Source organism: Pelophylax lessonae (assembly GCF_965119305.1).
Source record: "Pelophylax lessonae genome assembly, chromosome: 10".
Lineage (NCBI taxonomy): Eukaryota > Metazoa > Chordata > Amphibia > Anura > Ranidae > Pelophylax > Pelophylax lessonae.
The window spans coordinates 126,940,088-126,957,930 of NC_138777.1; the positions used below are offsets into that span (position 1 = coordinate 126,940,088).

Here is a 17,843-nt window from a genome sequence, read left to right on the forward strand (position 1 = left end):
GTAGTAGGAATCCTCACTAGGGAAATTATTCCCAGATGGGGTTTGCCGTTAAAGAATTAATTCAGACCAAGGCCCAGCATTTACCTCTCAGATCTGCAAGAATCTGGCGAAGGCTATGCGTATTGAGTGGAAATTCCACATACCATACAACCCCCAAAGCTCAGGGATAGTGGAAAGAATGAACAGAACTATTAAGGACAAGCTAAGAAAGGTCACAGGAGGTACATATGAAAATTGGAGAAGGTACCTGCCAGCAGTATTGGCAGAAATTAGAATGACACCCAATAAGGCTTTAGGGTACTCTCCCTTTGAGATTTTGATGGGCAGGCCATTCCCTACTCCCTGGGCCAGGAAGACGTTTATGACATCTGACAACCTTGACAATATTAGGGACGCCTATGTTAAACGGTTGATTGAAACTCTGACGAATGTTGAGGAAAATGTTACCCGCAAGTTTCTGTCTCTTTCACAGGAAAATACACATCCCTTCAAAGAAGGAGACATCGTGGTGGTAAAACTTCTGCCCAAATGGAAGACACAACCGGACTTCGCTTGGTAGCTGTCACCAGGACCGCCATCTTGACTGAACACAGCCCTACTTGGATCCACGCCACCAGAGTGAAACTGGTACAGAAAGGACCTGAGCCAGAAAAACCAGGACCAAGAGAGGAGGTACTAATGGGGGCAGATAGCCCTGACCTCGAACAGGATAGGCAAAAAAAAGGGAGTAGTAACGGGGGCAGACAGCCCTGACCCTGTAGAAAATGACTTCCCTAATCTCACCAGATTCAGGCAAACTGTGGCTGCTGATAATACGGACTTCATCTTCAGTATTTTTCCTTGTATGGACTGTGACTAACTGTATCTACCACCCTGAAGACCTGGGTGCCATGAGAAGTATATGCGGAACACACCCCACACATGACATGCATAACAGAACAAAGAGAGAATTAGTGATAGAAAATGATATAGAGGAAGGTCCGGCCACGTTTCATAGTGAAATGTTATTGATGAAACTCAAATATGCATATGCACAGAAATTAGGTTTTGAGAAATGCTGGATATGTAGTAAACTTCACCCTGGTGCAGCCTATATTCCCCTCATGGCTGTTCCTTTAAATATCACCTATTTCTTAAATGAGACTTCTTCCATCACTCTAACCAATATTTCGAGCAATAGCAATACCACCTTCCCAATAGTTGGTAGGAGTTACTTCCCGGATTGGTGTTTCAACCTGGGAAACAATACGCACGTTAACCCATCCACATGCAGGAAGTCAATTTTTAATATTACTGATTGTAAGTCCAAAGAGGGGAATGCATGTTCATTGTTCAGTATATCAGATCCTGAGCTAGAGAAGACTGTATTGTATGGTTACTATTCCCTCTCCCCCCGCACACAGATTATACTGGCCCAGTTTATACTCGCAGTACAGGACAAGTTCCTTCAGGAGCATATTGCTCAGAAGCCGTTTGCACTGGGACAAAGTATATATGTGTGTTGTGGGAAGGTATGTTACCCTTGGGTCCCCCTCCACGTTTAGGGGTGGTGTTATTTGGCCTTGCTGATCCCAATTATGGGAGTGATGCATAATAATAAGGGACATGCATTTAAAGCCAGTAGAAACCCTAGATATTCTCTAAAGTATAGGGCTAAATGGGAATTGTTTGATAAAGGAGATCTGGTTTGGGCCTGGTTCCCCACATGGACAGGGAGGGGAATAGATTTAATGAGAAGAGTGAATAATTACTCCGGACTCATTGATGAGATTATAGAAAAGAATTCAGAGGACATTGAGCTACTGAATCTCGAGCAGAGGGCCCTTAGAAAGAAGTTAGAACTACATGACCCAGCTATTGAAAGTATGAGTGCAGCACTGACTGGTCTCTGTGAGCATACGGAGGACTATGAATGTTGTACTTGGATATATAACACCACCTTAGAGGTACCTAATTACTACGACATAATTGCCCAACACAGAAAGGAGGTTAATGAGTTACAAGAGGAGGCCCGTAGCATTGCCCAAAACTGGGATCCTTTTGGAAATATAGGAGGTTTGGGGTTTAGAGGATTATTCTCCTGGTTAAGAGATATAGCCGTAACAATTGTTCTGATTTTACTTTTTCTATTATTTTTATATGCATGCTTTAAGCTCATTATGTGTCTAATTGCTAGAGCCACTGAGAGTTCAGACCCAAGCACTGAAGGTAAAACTTATCTCAGTTTTTATTATACAAAAAACCCTGAGTGAGTTGATACAATGATACACCCTGTTACAACCGACTCAAACCCCCCTTGACTATCATGAGTATGTAAAAATATATAAAAGAAGAAAAAACAGCCCTGTTATTTAGGTGGGCATGGAGGGCCCTTTTTCACAACAAGGAATCCAAAGACGCAAGTCGCCCAACCCCGTTTTTATAATTTCTTAGCTGAGGAGACTGTATGTCCCTTGATGACACCAGATGAATGACAGGAAAATCATGTAAGTAAAATTATGATTTTAAGAGGGGATTGAAGGAATATATGTAAACTCCATTTTGTATGCTCCTCCATTTTAGAGATCAACTGTCTCCATTTTAGAGAATTTAAGTTACATGTTGCACTTAGTGACTAGAGGAACTAGAAACTTTGCATTCCTTGTAAATGTCTGGATTTTCCCATAATTATCTCAAACCTGTTTTTCTGTATGTACTACAAGATGTAATGTTCATGCCCTAATATGGCATATCTGCTCTAGCCTTCCCCCTCCTTGTAAGCTGTATATAACCCTGAGATGCAATAACAAGAATGAAGATTGATTTCACTCTACTTGTGTGCATGTATCATTTTTCCTTGGGGTGAAGTTATCTTCCAGGCGCCTGAATTATACAGAATTGGCTGACCAATTAGCCGGGGGCTAAAAAGGAAAGGGTCCATGCGACCACCAACAAGCATTAAAGTGTTACTTAACCCACAACAGTAAAATCAGTCTGTATATGCAGTAAAGCATGCTTGTTATACTCACTGTGGAACCTAAGGGGTTAATCATCTGCATTGTGTAAAAAGACTGCTTGATCTTGTATGCACAGATCCTCCACTGAGGACAGCTCGGTGCCGTAGGAAAACCCCTCCTACAAGCTTTACTAGGAACTGATATAAATCACAAGACTGCTATAGACTGCTATATACTGCTGATGAGAAAAGGTATTTAGCTGTTTATATTTACTAAAATAATTGCATTTCCATGTTCTGTTTACTGTGGGAGACCAAATATAGTGAATGCAGGGTCCTGGGTTTAGTAACACTTTAACTGTTTTATTAGTAAATAACTGAATTTTTGTAAAATCTTACCGTAAAATTCCTTTCTCTGAGTCCTCCGACAGTCGCCGCCCATTCACACAGTCTTCACTTATGGGTATTGACTTCATCTCCACAGGAGTTTCTGGGCATAAGACTTGTAAAAGAACAATAAATCTACATAGTCACACCCATGGGGGCTGTCCTTCTAGTCCAATACCCCCCTGCAATAGTAATCCCAATTCAGTTTGGTTGCAAGCAGTGAAAGTGTACAAAAAGACCCCAAAAAGAGGGGCAGGGGCGGCGACTGTCGGAGGACTCAGAGAAAGGAATTTTACGGTAAGATTTTACAAAAATTCCGTTTTCTTTTACGTCCTCCGACAGTCGCCGCCCATTCACACAGTCTTCACTTATGGGGATGTCCCAACGCAGTGTAGACATGAAGGGTGGGCAACGCAATTGCCAGAAAAGCAACGCAGTACCCACATCAGAGAAAGGAACCTTACATGTACAAGAAGGTAACCTTCTGGATAACAAAAAAGGGCTAAACATGAGCAACAACCCAGGAAAACAAATAACCAAGGGGAAAACAACCCCAACAGCTAGGAACCCGTACACAACCAGGGTTCCCTATGGAACTGCCGCACAGAGAACTTTGCGGCCAAAGGATGCATCAGCTGATGCCAGAACATCAATTTTGTAGAATTTTGAGAAAGTGTGCACCGACGACAAAGTCGCCGCCTTGCACACCTGGGCCACCGAAGCTTGATGCCGATAGGCCCAGGACGGGAAGGGAGGAACCCGTTCCCGCAACAAATAAGCCTGCACAATGGTCTGTCTGATCCATTTGGCAATGGTTGCTGCAGACGCAGCCATACCCTTCCGAGGTCCCTCAGGAAGGACAAAAAGAGAATCCAATTTTCAAAAGGATTCAGTCGACAACAAGTAAACCCTGATCGCCCGGACAACATCCAAGGAATGCAAGGCAACCTCCTTTGGATGCTTAGGATTCGAACAAAGCGAAGGCAAAACAATGTCATCATTCAGGTGGAATTCCGAAACCACCTTTGGCAAAAAGGACGGATTAGGTCGCAAGACCACTTTATCCCTATGAACCACCAGGTAAGGGGAGCGGCAGGACAACGCCGCCAACTCCGACACTCTGCGAGCAGAAGTGATCGCTACCAGGAACGCAACCTTCTTAGATAGCATGGGTAACGAAAGTTCCCTGATGTTTTCAAAAGGGGAACGCTGCAACCCGGACAGAACCAAGTTCAAGTCCGATGGAGGTAAGGGATCCCTTCTAGGGGGAGCCAGGTGACGCACACCTCGAATAAAGGTGCGAATCAAGGAATAAGATGCCGCAGGGCGCTGGAAAAGAACAGCCAGTGCAGAGGCCTGGCCCTTTATCATGGCAAACGCAAGACGCTGGTCCACACCAGTCTGGAGGAAAGCCAACACTTTCGCCACCGAATAGGCAGGAGGAGAGAAACCCCTGGACTCACACCAGGCAAAATACGCTTTCCATGTACGGTAATACATCTTACCAGAAGAGGCTTTTCTAGCCTTGAGCAAAGTAGGAATGACCTCTGAGGAGAGACCCCTGTCTCTCAGGACCTGGCTCTCAACAGCCAGTCCGTTAAAGCCAGCGACTGTAAAGCAGGATGGAAGATCGGTCCCTGGGACAGCAGATCTTCTCGCATTGGCAGCCGCCACGGAGGCTCTACGGCCAGGTGAACGATGTCCGCGTACCAGGACCAGCGACGGCCAGTCCGGCACTACCAGAATCACCCGTGATTGTTTTGAGGCCAACCTGCGAAGGAATCTGGACAACAACTGAATCGGAGGAAAGGCATAAATCAGACGATACTGACGCCAAGGCGCCACCACCGCGTCCGAGGTGTCTGCCAGAGTATCGCGCATTCTTGCCACGAACCTTTCCACCTTGTGGATTAGCCGAGACGCGAACAGATCCACATCCGGGGATCCCCACTTCGCACACAGCATCTGAAACAGCCCCGGGTGTAGGGACCATTCCCCCTGGTCCAGGGTCTGGCGGCTCAGATAATCTGCCTGCCAATTCTCCACACCCGGAATGTGCACTGCCGATAACACCGGGACATGAGTCTCGGCCCAAGACAGAATACTGGTCACTTCCTGGGCCGCCTGGACACTCCTGATGCCCCCTTGGTGGTTGATGTAAGCCACCGCAGTGGCATTGCCCGTCTGCACCCGTACAGGCTGGCCCTGAAGACGATCCGACCAATGGATCAGGCACAGCCTGAACGCTCTCAATTCCAATATGTTTATCGGAAGGGAGGATTCCTCCTCCGACCAAGTGCCCTGGGCAGACACGTTGCCCAGAACGCCACCCCAGCCCGACAGGCTGGCATCCGTGGTCATTACCGTCCGCAGAATTGGCCGGAAGGATTTTCCGTCTGACACCGCCGGGGACTGAAGCCACCACAGGAGATCCATTCTGGTTTGGCGACTCAGAGACACTCTCAGGTCTAAAGACTGAGGTAGCCTGTCCCACCTGGCGAGGATTTCCGCTTGAAGAGAGCATGTGTGAAATTGTGCAAACGGTATCACCTCGAAGGCTGACACCATTAACCCCAGGGACCGCATACAGGTCCTGAGCGACGAGGATTTGTTGTCCCTGAGGGACCTGACCTTGTTCTGTAGGGTCCGGAGCTTGTCCTCTGGTAAGAACACCTTTGCTAGAGCAGAGTCCAGAACCATTCCCAGATACGGGAGACGAACCGAAGGCGACAAGGTCGACTTCTGAATGTTGATTGTCCAACCGAACTCCTGAAGCGTCTGGACCGTAGTGGACAGATCGCGCAGCAGGCTCTGACTGGCACTCGATCTTAACAGGAGATCGTCCAGATTTCCCAAGACCGCAATGCCCTGTGCCCGCAAAAGGCCCAGAACAGGCGCCAGGACTTTGGTAAAGACCTTTGGAGCCGAAGCAAGACCGAAAGGTAACGCCACAAACTGGTAATGTTCCTCCGCGATAGCGAATCGGAGGTACCTCTGATGACCCTCGAAAATGGGGATGTGTAGATACGCATCCTTCAGGTCTATAGAGGCCAGGAACTCCCCCGGATTCAGGGAGGCCACCACCGAGCGGAGTGATTCCATGCGGAAATTTCCAAAGCGCACGAAGCGGTTCAGCGCTTTTAAGTCCAGAATCGGACGCACTTTGCCCTCCTTACTGGGCACAGTGAACAGATTTGAATAAAAACCCCTGAAACCTGTCCCGATGAGGCACCGGGACAATCACCCCCTGAGCGAGAAGATCCTGCACCGCCTGATGTAGGTCCTGTAACCGCCCTGGGGTCAAGTGAAGATTTGAGGGAAAGAATCTGTCTGCCGGCCGTGAAAGAAATTCGATCTTGTAACCTGACCGAATGATTTCCTGAACCCACCTGTCCGTGATTCGGAGCAGCCAAGGTTGTAGGAAACCACGCAAACGTCCTCCCACCCCTGTAGCGGGTGAGGGCGCCCCTTCAGGCAGAGGCAGACTGAGCCGCCGCACCGGCCTGCCCGGATTTTTGCTTGCCAAACCAGGGCTTCTTCTGACTCCCTTGGCCCTTGAAGGGTTTACCCTTGTTCTGCGCCTTAAAGGCACGAAAGGACCCTTGAGCAGGTTTAAAGGATGGGCCCCACTTACCGCGGAAAAACTTGCCCTTAGGATTCTGGGGCAGCAAAGTGCTCTTACCCCCAGTGACTCCTTTAACCAATTCGTCCAAGGATTCTCCAAAAAGGCGAGACCCCGCATAGGGGATGTCAGCCACCGTCTTCCTGGATTTTTGGTCAGCCGACCAGCATTTCAACCAGATTAAGCGACGGTTAACCACAGCAACACTGGACAGGCGGATTGCCAAAGGGGCCTCATTAAGAGCCGCATCGCACAAATACATGACCCCACGATAAATCTGATCCACCATCTCCACCGTAGTGGGAGGGGCAGAGTCGGCCACGAGGGTGCGTTTGAGCACCTTGGTCCAATCCGCCACATCCCGAGCCACCATTACAGAGGCAAAAATAGGTTTGAGCATGGAACCCGCCACCATGTAAGAATGTCGGGCAAGAGACTCCAGTCTCCTATCAGTAGGATCCCTAAACACCGGGGAGTCCTCGGTGGGGAGCAGGGTAGCTTTGTTCAACCTGGCTACCGTGTGACCCACTTGAGGAGGCACACACCAGCGCGCAGCCGTAGTAGCCGCAAAAGGGTAGAGAAGTTGAAACTTCTTAGGTACTACGAAGGTGTGTTTTAAATTACGCCATAGCTCATTCACCTTATGGTGAAACTCTGCGGGGCAAGGAAAAACCTGTGCCGTCTTGCGGGTCCTGTGTGTGCCAAAAGAGGACACAACGCCCGGAGGAGTGGGCTCATCCTCCAAATGTAGTGTTTCCTTCACTGCTAGGATCAACTCATCCATAGCTGCGCGTTCCTCGGGCGACCCGGGGGGGGGGGGGGGGAGTCATCCCCCCTGCGACCTCCGCCTCCCCCTCAGACTCTTGCGGGTCCTGAGAAGAGCGAGACCCCAAAAGGGCCACGCTACCTACAGCAACCATGTCACACTCAGAATCAGAAGAAAAGGAAATCATAGGCCTTTTCCTAGAAGCACGTTCAGACATCAACACATCCATTTTTGACACCAAAGTTGCCACAATAGCCGCCAAATTAGTCTGGTTAGAGGATTCAGAGGACCCTGAATCCCCCACCAAGGCTGGAGGGAATTTGTTGTCCTGGGATTCCATAACAGAAATTTTAAGAGCGCTGAGGAATCCCACAGCACACCGCTATCGAGACCCCCCGCAGGGACAAAAACTGACCAGGAAGATTGCACAAGGCAGGATAGGAAAGGAACAGCAGGACAGAACCCCACAGCGTGTTACCAGCTCCTTCGGTTGGCTCTGTGAGAAAGAAGGAAGTGATGTCACTGCTGGAGGCTGAACTAGGCTGCAGGCCAAGGGAAAATGGATGCTTATAGAAACTAATGGGAGGCTTCGGCAAGATGGACACACAAGATGGCGCCGTAAGGCGCGAAAATACCCTACATAGCATGCTGTATGAGCGCCCACAGTGAAGCCAGACATGCTGCCCACACCAAAAATGTCGGACCGGCAGAATTTAACCCTGCAGCGGTCGCCACATGCGTCTGCATCCCCAAGCACCACAAAGTGACATTAGGAGAGGGACCCCCAAACAGCGCTGCTGTGAGAGAATAAAAAAACCCCCGCAGGTACCGGGACCAGGGAGCCCAAAACGCACAGACACAGGGGACACCACAGACACACAGGACTGCCAACCCCAGACAGAGGCCCCACACAGAATGTACTTACCTGTACCGGATGGCGTGGGGTGCCTCATATTAAGGAGGAAACCGCCCACCCTCAGATGGCAGAGGAGTGCCGCCAGCCAAAATGCAGGACACTAGTAGTGCACGGACAAACCTATGCTGTGTCCAGTGAGGTAGCCACCTCACAAGGCTGCATCCCTGATGGACAGGGATGGGTCGTTTGCGAGGTCAGGGCGAACACATAGCCTGCGAAACGCTCGAAGGCAGGCAGGCATTCCATCTGACCCTCTGTCCTGGAGAACCCGGACGGTCAGTCCGTTTCCCAGCTCCGCAAACGCCGTCTTCATCCGAAGATCCACTAACTAGTGCTGATAAAATAAACAGCTAGCAATGTAAAGAAAAAATTACGTCTTTTGAAAATAAATCATAAAGAAAAAGAGAAAGGCTGAGACTGTAGCCTCAGCACAGGGAAGCCTATCCACTCCTGAAGCTAGGCAGAAGACAAACTGAATTGGGATGGCTATTGCAGGGGGGTATTGGACTAGAAGGACAGCCCCCATGGGTGTGACTATGTAGATTTATTGTTCTTTTACAAGTCTTATGCCTAGAAACTCCTGTGGAGATTAGGTCAATACCCATAAGTGAAGACTGTGTGAAAGGGCGGCGACTGTCGGAGGACGTAAGAGAAATTAATTTTAGTTACACTTTATCAGACAGACAATCATATGTGGTTGGTTCTATATACTTTTAGATGGTGAAATATGTAGTGTGATGTACAGTAATTTGAATGTAAGTGCCGGTTCGCATATATGCAATGCGGGAACCCTGCAAATCCACTGACTCTTTAGTTTAAACTAATGGTCATTTACTAGTGCCATTGAACTAATTATAACATCAAATATAGTTCACTAACATCTCCTTATAGGAATGAACTGTGAAATTGATCATGATATAGGAATGATTTGTGAATTGATCAATATCTGATTGCTCGGCATTGAGTTACAGTTAATTGTATTGTATGAAATCTGTCATTTAAAGGCACATACGGACAACATCCTTCCTTGTACCTGCGCTATGGCTTTGTATTAAAATGTACTAACTGTGAATCGTGTAATCACAACCATACGTAAATAATTTGCACATATAATAAACAAATGAAAATGAAAAAGTAAATAAAATATAACTGAAGCTGCTGCTACCATGTAAGGTCAAGAAAACCTCATAAGATGATAAAGAATATTATTAAAACTTAGCGCTTCACAAAAGTGAGTACATCCCTCATATTTTTGTAAATATTTTACAAAGAAATGACCCTTTGCTAAAATGTGAAGCTTGTATAACGGATTGTGTTATTACATCTGGCAGCGCCAAATTACCTCCCCACTCACTTTAACTTCCCTTTTGATTTCAAAAGGTCCAATAAACTTAGGACCCAATTTCCATGAGGGACAAGTGAGTTTGATATTTGCTGTGGAAAGCCAAACTTTGTCTCCAACCTTAAACATAGGATTTCCCCTCTTCTTTTTGTCAAAGTGCCTCTTATAATCCTTTTGAGCCTTCAGTATTGCTTCTTTAAGGGTCTGGTAGTTGGACTGTATAGAGGCCACCCTATCCTGGACTGCAGGTACTGAAGCCTCCGGGATGACATCTGTCAAAAAGGAGGGATGGAACCCATAATTTGCCCAAAATGGGGATTGATTTGTGGAGGTGTGAACCAAATTATTATATGCAAATTCGGCACACGGAAGAAGAGATGCCCAGTTGTCCTGAGTAAAGGTAGAGAAACATCTCAGGTATTGCTCCAATGTTTGGTTGGTCCTTTCTGTTTGTCCGTTACTTTGTGGATGGTATGCAGACGACAAACAGACTTGGATTTGTAGAGTCCGGCACAATGATTTCCAGAATCTGGAAGTGAACTGTACTCCTATTTCGGACACAATACTACTTGGTAGTCCATGTAGTCGGACGATTTATTTAATGAATATAGGTGTTGTATCCATAGCTGAGGGGGTGCCTATCATAGGCAGGAAGTAAGCCATCTTGGACAGTCTGTCAACTACTACCAAGATGGTGGTGAATCGATCTGAAGGGGGTAAGTCGACAATAAAATCCATTGATATCATCCTCCATGGCTGTTCCGGAACAGGAAGAGGTCTCAGCAAGCCCCAAGTCTTGGTATTGTGACCTTTACTGCGGAGACAAGTTACGCAGGAGTCCACATAATCTTTATAATCCTGTCTGAGATTGGGCCACCTGAAGGATCTTTGAACAAGATCACACGTTTTTCTGACGCCAAAGTGGTCGGTAAGGAGGTGATCATGACAAGCCTTCAGGACTTGGGGTCTTACTTCAGGAGGGATGAAAATTTTGTTATCATGCCATAAGAGATTCCCGTCTCTTTGTAATGCCAAGGTTTCGGCTTCTGGGTACCGGGCAGAGGCTTGCTTGATACTTGTGCTTAGATCGGTTTGGAGCAGCAAAAAGTTGTGTGGTGACAGGATCGTGCTGGGAGTAGGTGTTTCCAGGGTCTCTGGAAAGATGCGGGAAAGAGCGTCAGCTTTCCCATTTTTGGATCCTGGGCGATATGTAAGGTGGAAGTGAACCAGGAGAAGAATAAGGCCCATCAGGCTTGCCGTGGTCTGAGTCGCTTTGCAGTCCTGAGGTACTCTAGGTTCTTATGATCTGAAAAGATCATGATGGGGTGTATAGCGACTTCCAGTAGGTATCACCATTCTTCCAGTGCCGACTTGATGGCTAGTAGCTCCCGGTCACCCACATTATAATTCTTCTCTGGCTGAGTCATCTTCCTGGAGAAGAAAGCGACAGGGTGAAGCAGGGCCTTGGGCCCCTGACGTTGAGACAGAATGGCTCCTGTGGCAACTTCAGAGGCATCTACCTCAAGAACAATATTACAAAGTGATCTAGAAACTCTCGAAAAATGTCATTTTCATAATGTTGGAAGGTGGCTGGAGCATTACATAGACCAAAGGGCATGACTAGATATTCGAAGTGCCCAAAGCGGGTATGGAAAGCTGTCTTCAATTCATCTCCCTCCCGAATGCGGACCAAGTTGTAGGCACCGCGTAAATCTAGCTTGATAAAGATTCGGGTAGAACGGAATCTTTGGAAGAGTTCAGGGACAAGAGGGAGTGGGTAACGATTTTTAATTGTAATTTTATTAAGTTCCCGATAATCCACACAAGGTCTCAGTGAGCAGTCTTTCTTCTGGATGAAGAAGATGCCGACGCCAGCCGGAGAGGAGGAGGGGGGAATGAATCCTTTCTCGAGATTTTCATTGATATAAGGCGTAGAGCCTCCAATTCAACTTCGGAGAGAGGGATAATTCGCCCAAAAGGAATCTCCGCACCTGGAAGTAGCTCAATAGGGAAATCATAAGGCCGATGAGGTGGTAGGGCATCAGCATTTTTCTTGTCAAAAACATCCAGGTAGGAATGATAGGCTGGCGGTACTACTTGGCTAGTACTGGTGATGGGTTGAACAGACAGACAAACGGGAGGCTTGATTTCGGGGACAAAGCAGTGCTGCTGGCAGTATTCGGAGTTGAAGGAGATTCTCCCCGATGGCCAATCAATTTGAGGATTGTGCGCCCGAAGCCAAGGAATTCTCAGAAAAATAGGGAACATAGGGGAAAACAAAATGTCAAAGCAGAGAAATTCCTGATCACCAGAGTTCGTCCAGGTTAGGATGGGGATAGTCTCCTGTGTCACGGGTCCAGATCTGGGGATAGTCCCTTCAGCTAGATGGACTTCAAGTCTCTGCTTCTTATTCCTAAACGGTATTTGCAATCTCTTTGCCAAGGTGATGTCCATGAAGCAGCTGCATGCTCCGGAGTCAAGGATTGCCTGGAGTGGGATCTCCCCTTCCGCCACCTGCAATGAGATGGGTAGGACAAGGAGAGCAGAGATCCAGAGACCTGGAAGTAGACAGGACATGGAGGAAGGCACTTACTTGGTCTCACGGGACAGTTGCTTAGGAAATGTCCAGAACCTCCGCAGTACAGGCAGAGATTGGCCTGTCGTCACCGTAATTTCTCAGCAGGGGGTAGGGTACTCCATACTAGTCCAATCTGCATTGGTTCTCCTTCAGCAGCAGGAGCAGGTGGAGATTTAAGCACAGGTGCAGGTGAAGGTGGAACCCTGGGGAGCATCCAGGAAGGCCGGTACGTACCAGTATTTTCAGACCTTCGCTCCCGCAGGCGGCGATCAAGCTGAATGGCCAGCTTAATAAGATCCTCCAGGGTGGCGGGGGCATCAACTCTGGCTAATTTGTCCTTAAGGACTTCAGATAGAACAAGCCGGTACTGGTATTTAAGAGCTGCCTTATTCCAGCCGGTATCTGCAGACCACTTGCGGAAGTCCACAGTATAGTCCTCCATTGGGCGTCGCCCCTGTTGGAGGTTATGAAGGCCAGTTTCTGCAGTCGTCACACGTTGAGGGTCGTCATATAATTGTGCCATGGCATCCAGGAACGTGGAGACTGAATTAAGCACCGGGCTCTTCTGCTCTAATAAATGGTGAGCCCAAGACTGGGGGTCTTCTGAGAGTAGAGATATGATAAACCCCACCTTCACGGACTCCAGGGAGAAAGTCCTAGGCTGGAGGGAAAAATATAACTGGCAGGCCTTCTGGAATGCCCTAAACTTCCGTCGGTCCCCCGAGAAGCTTTCAGGGACTGGAACTCTGGGTTCTGGAGCTGGCACGACCACCGAGGAGGCAAATGCGGGGTGTTCTTGGGCTGAAGCAGCTGAAGCAGAGGGTGCAGCAGGTGGATTCTGGATGACTGGTGCAGCAGATACTGCAAGGTTCTGTAGGCGATCCTGTACTTGAAAGTATCCATCTTGCAGATTCTTCACTGCTTGGGTAAGGCCGGCGACCTGCTGGCACAGAGCCGCTAGCGGGGAGGCACCACTTTCAGCCTCAGACATAATGGCTGGATTATGCTGTCACGAACCTGGTTGGAGGCTGAGGTTAACGAGAGGGCTCCCCTTGCGGCTGTGTGCAGAGCACCCCTGGAGATGGTGACAAGAGGGTGCTGTGCCCAAAGGTGCACGGGATGCCTGCAGGTGCAGCGGTGTCAGGAATCGGATCAGCAGTAGATAAGACAGTCACTTGGATCACTGGAAGTGCAGGCAGGTTAGTGCAATCAAGGTCAGAAGCCAGGCCGAGGGTCAAACACAGGAGGTAGTCAATCAGGAGCAGGCAGGGAGAAGTCCGTAAGGCAAGCCGGGTTCAGAGCAGGAGAAAGCCAGAGCAGGCCAAGGATAGCCGGGTCGGTAACGGGTAATCAATCAAGCAGGAGTTTCAAGGCACAAGGAAATCAGGTACTAGCTGAAGATAATCCAGCAATGAATGGCAGCCAGTGCTGAGTTTATATAGGAAGTGGATGTTAATTGGCACTAATTAGGACGTCCCACGTGGCCATTTTGGAAATTGGCATACCTGCCATTTCCTGACAGTCCTGCACGGCCATTTAGGAAATTGGCATATTTGGCATTCTTTATCAAGTTCTTCCCTGACACCGTCAAAGTAACTCAACACACAACCATTAATGTCTAAACCGCTGGAAACAAAAGTGAGTACACCCCTAAGTGAAATAGCCCAAATTGGGCCCAAAATGTCAATATTTTCTGTGGCCACCATTATTTTCCAGCACTGCCTTAACCCTCCTGGGCATGGAGATCACCAGAGCTTTACAGGTTTCCACTGGAGTCCTCTTCCACTCCTCCATGATGACATCAAGGAGCTGATGGATGTTAGAGACCTTGTGCTTCTCTACCTTCCATTTGAGGATGCCCCACAGATGCTAAATAAGGTTTAGGTCTGGAGACATGCTTGGCCAGTCCATCACTTTTACCCTCAGCTTCTTTAGCAAGGCAGTGGTCGTCTTGGAGAGAGGATCATGCTCTGCTTCAGTATGTCACAGTACATGTTGGCATTCATGGTTTCCACAATGAACTGTAGCTCCCCAGTGCTGGCAGTACTTATACAGTCTCAGACCATGACACTCCCACCCCCATGCTGGATTGTAGGCAAGACACACTTGTCTTTGTACTCATTACCTGGTTGCTGCCACACATGCCTGACACCATCTGAACCAAATAAGTTTATCTTGTTCTCATCAGACCACAGGACATGGTTGCAGTAATCCATGTCCTTAATCTGCTTGCCTTCAGCAAACTGTTTGCAGGCTTTCTTGTGCATCATTTTAGAACAGGGTTTCCTTCTGTGATGACAGCCATGCAGACCAGTTTGATGCAGTGTGTGGCGTATGGTCTGAGGACTGACAGGCTGATCCCCCACCCCTTCAACCTCTGCAGCAATGTTGGCAGCACTCATACATCTATTTCCCAAAGACATCCCCAGGATATGACGCTAAGCATGTGCACTCAACTTCTTTGTTCGACCTTGGCGAGGCCTGTTCTGAGTGGAACCTGTCCTGGTAAACCGCTGTATGGCCTTGGCCACCATGCTGTAGCTTAGTTTCAGGGTCTTGGCAATCTCCTTATAGACTAGGCCATCTTTATGTAGAGCAACAATTATTTTTTTCAGATCCTCAGAGAGTTCTTTGCCATGAGGTGCCATGTTGAACTTCCAATGGCAAGTATGAGAGAGTGAGAGCGATAACACCAAATTTAACACACCTGCTCCCCATTCACACCTGAGACCTTGTAACACTAGCAAGTCACATGACACCAAGGAGCGAAAATGGCTAATTGGGCCCAATTTGGACATGTTCACTTAGGGGTGTGCTCACTTTTGTTGCCAGCGGTTTAGACATTAATGGCTGTGTGTTGAGTTATTTTGAGGGGACAGCAAATTTACACTGTTATACAAGCTGTACACTCAATACTTTACATTGTAGCAAAGTGTAATTTCTTCAGTGTTGTCACATGACATATATATTTACAAAAAATGTCATATATATATATATAGTTATAAATACAAAAACAGTTATACATATAAAAAATTATACATATGTGGGGGGGAGAGAAGGTGGAAGAATGGGAGGGGGGATTATATGACTTTAAACAATATTTTGAATCTCTAAATCCTCATTCAACCCATGTGATGATAAAGAACCAAGTTAGTAAATTCAAAAAGTCTTCCTCTTGCATAAGAGGGAGAATCTTTCATTATCAGTGAGTGAACAAGCTGTACACTCAATACTTTACATTGTAGCAAAGTGTAATTTCTTCAGTGTTGTCACATGAAAAGATAGAATTATATTTACAAAAAATGTAATATATATATATATATATATATATATATATATATATATATATATATATATATATATATATATAGTTATACATACAAAAACAGTTATACATATAAAAAATTATACATATGTGGGGGGGGGGGGAGAAGGTGGAAGAATGGGAGGGGGGATTATATGACTTTAAACAATTGTGAATCTCTAAATCCTCATTCAACCCATGTGATGATAAAGAACCAAGTTAGTAAATCCAAAAAGTCTTCCTCATGCATAAGAGGGAGAATCTTTTCATATCAGTGAGTGAACCTTTTTTGATGGCCTCAATTGCCAAAACCTCAAAGCAACCGATCTGCTTATTGTGGGCCTGGAGGAAATGGCAGGGGACACTATATTCATCAAGTCCTTTTTGAATAAGTCTACGGTGCTCTCCTATCCATAGTGTGCAGGCAGTACGCCCCAGGTACAATAGGTTACATGGGCACCTTAAGACATAGATGACAAACTCTGTAGAACAGGTAATAAATTGTTTAATGTGGAAAGTGTTACCTTTGTTATATGTAATATTAGAATGCCCATGTGTGATGGATGGACATGTAAGGCAACCCATTTTCTTACAATGAAAAATAAGTAAGACCTGATATCCATAGGGTGCTTCTTAGTACGGGACTGCAACTTACTTGACGCTAAAATATTTTTAATGGTCCGTGCTCTTCTGAAAGTAACTTGTAGAATGGGTGGTAAGACTGAGGCCAATCTCTGAATCAAGCTGAAGAATGGAACCTTCTCAGATTTATTTTCTGTCTTAGTGGCATCCTTAGTTATTAAGGTAGCACCAGAGTTGGTGCTGTTTTTATGTATGCTATGTATGATCCCTGCCATATTTCCTTTCGGGGGGTGTTTCCACTCAAAAACTGTACCCTTCTTATAATCGGCATAATCACGCTTGAGTTTACCATAAAAGGCAATAAGAGAAAGACTAACGATAAACGAAATACTAACCAAGTAAAGGATAGAAACAAAAACAATAGTAACGGTTACCTCCTCCAAATAAAATGGTTATAGATTTAGTTGAGGCTGATGCTAATAACAGGATAGACACCAGTCCACCAAAAGCATCCGAGACAGTCCATGCCATCTCAGTTTCACCTTCTTCCGTCAGTATTTCAGATGTTTTATTGTCCCCTATTGGCAATCATGTCAGCAAAGCCAGTCTTAACTTTTCCCATACCCATGTGCAACAAATATAGTTTTTTTATCACTAGACCTTGACAAAGACATTGTAGAAGGAGCTCGTCCTAAGTCAAAAGTAGCTGTTGTTGACCAAGGACCCTCTTTAGATACCACTATTTCACCCATTTTAGATCACTCCCCTTTTTAATGGAACCTCCAAGGGGAGCCAAAAAGGAAAAAAGAAAACTAGATGAGGACAAAGAGGAGCCCTCTGATCCAAGTATCAACAAGAAAGAGAGAATAGACATAATATAAAAGAGGATACTATAGAAATGTACAACTTGTCCTCACATACCCTTACAGGTGCTGAACTCCTCCTCCTAAAGAAGAATCTCGTTTTTTCGCCTTCTATAGGACCCAATAAATTTGGTCTATTCAAAGACCTAAATAAATGTATATGTTCATTAACAGTTAGAAGGCATTACGCCAATAATAACAATACCACCAAGAGAGCAGTTTCAGTCCCATTGGACCAAGAGGTACTTAGCCTTACTTTACCTTCAACTGATAATATCATTCTAGACATACTAAAAGAACTATGGCTTGAAAGGAATACTGATAGCCATACCACAATACTGTTTTTGGATCCAGTAGTTACGCACACAAACCTAAAACCCAAATCCACCTTTTATCCCATACATTCCAAAGGTCCTTACATTGAACCTTATTACCAGACCGTATACAAGGACCTTTTGGCACTATGCGACACCTCTATCAACAACAGTCCTAATTTGACACGTGCTGAATGTCTAGCCAGAATTGGCAGGCAATCATGATATTATAAT

At 46.4% G+C, this 17,843-nt stretch overlaps 1 protein-coding gene across 2 annotated transcripts in view; it reads right to left on the reverse strand.

The window, feature by feature from the left end:
• The window catches only part of PSKH1 (protein serine kinase H1), a 207,753-nt gene that overhangs the window by 67,132 nt on the left and 122,778 nt on the right, over positions 1–17,843 (reverse strand). The window lies entirely within an intron of this gene.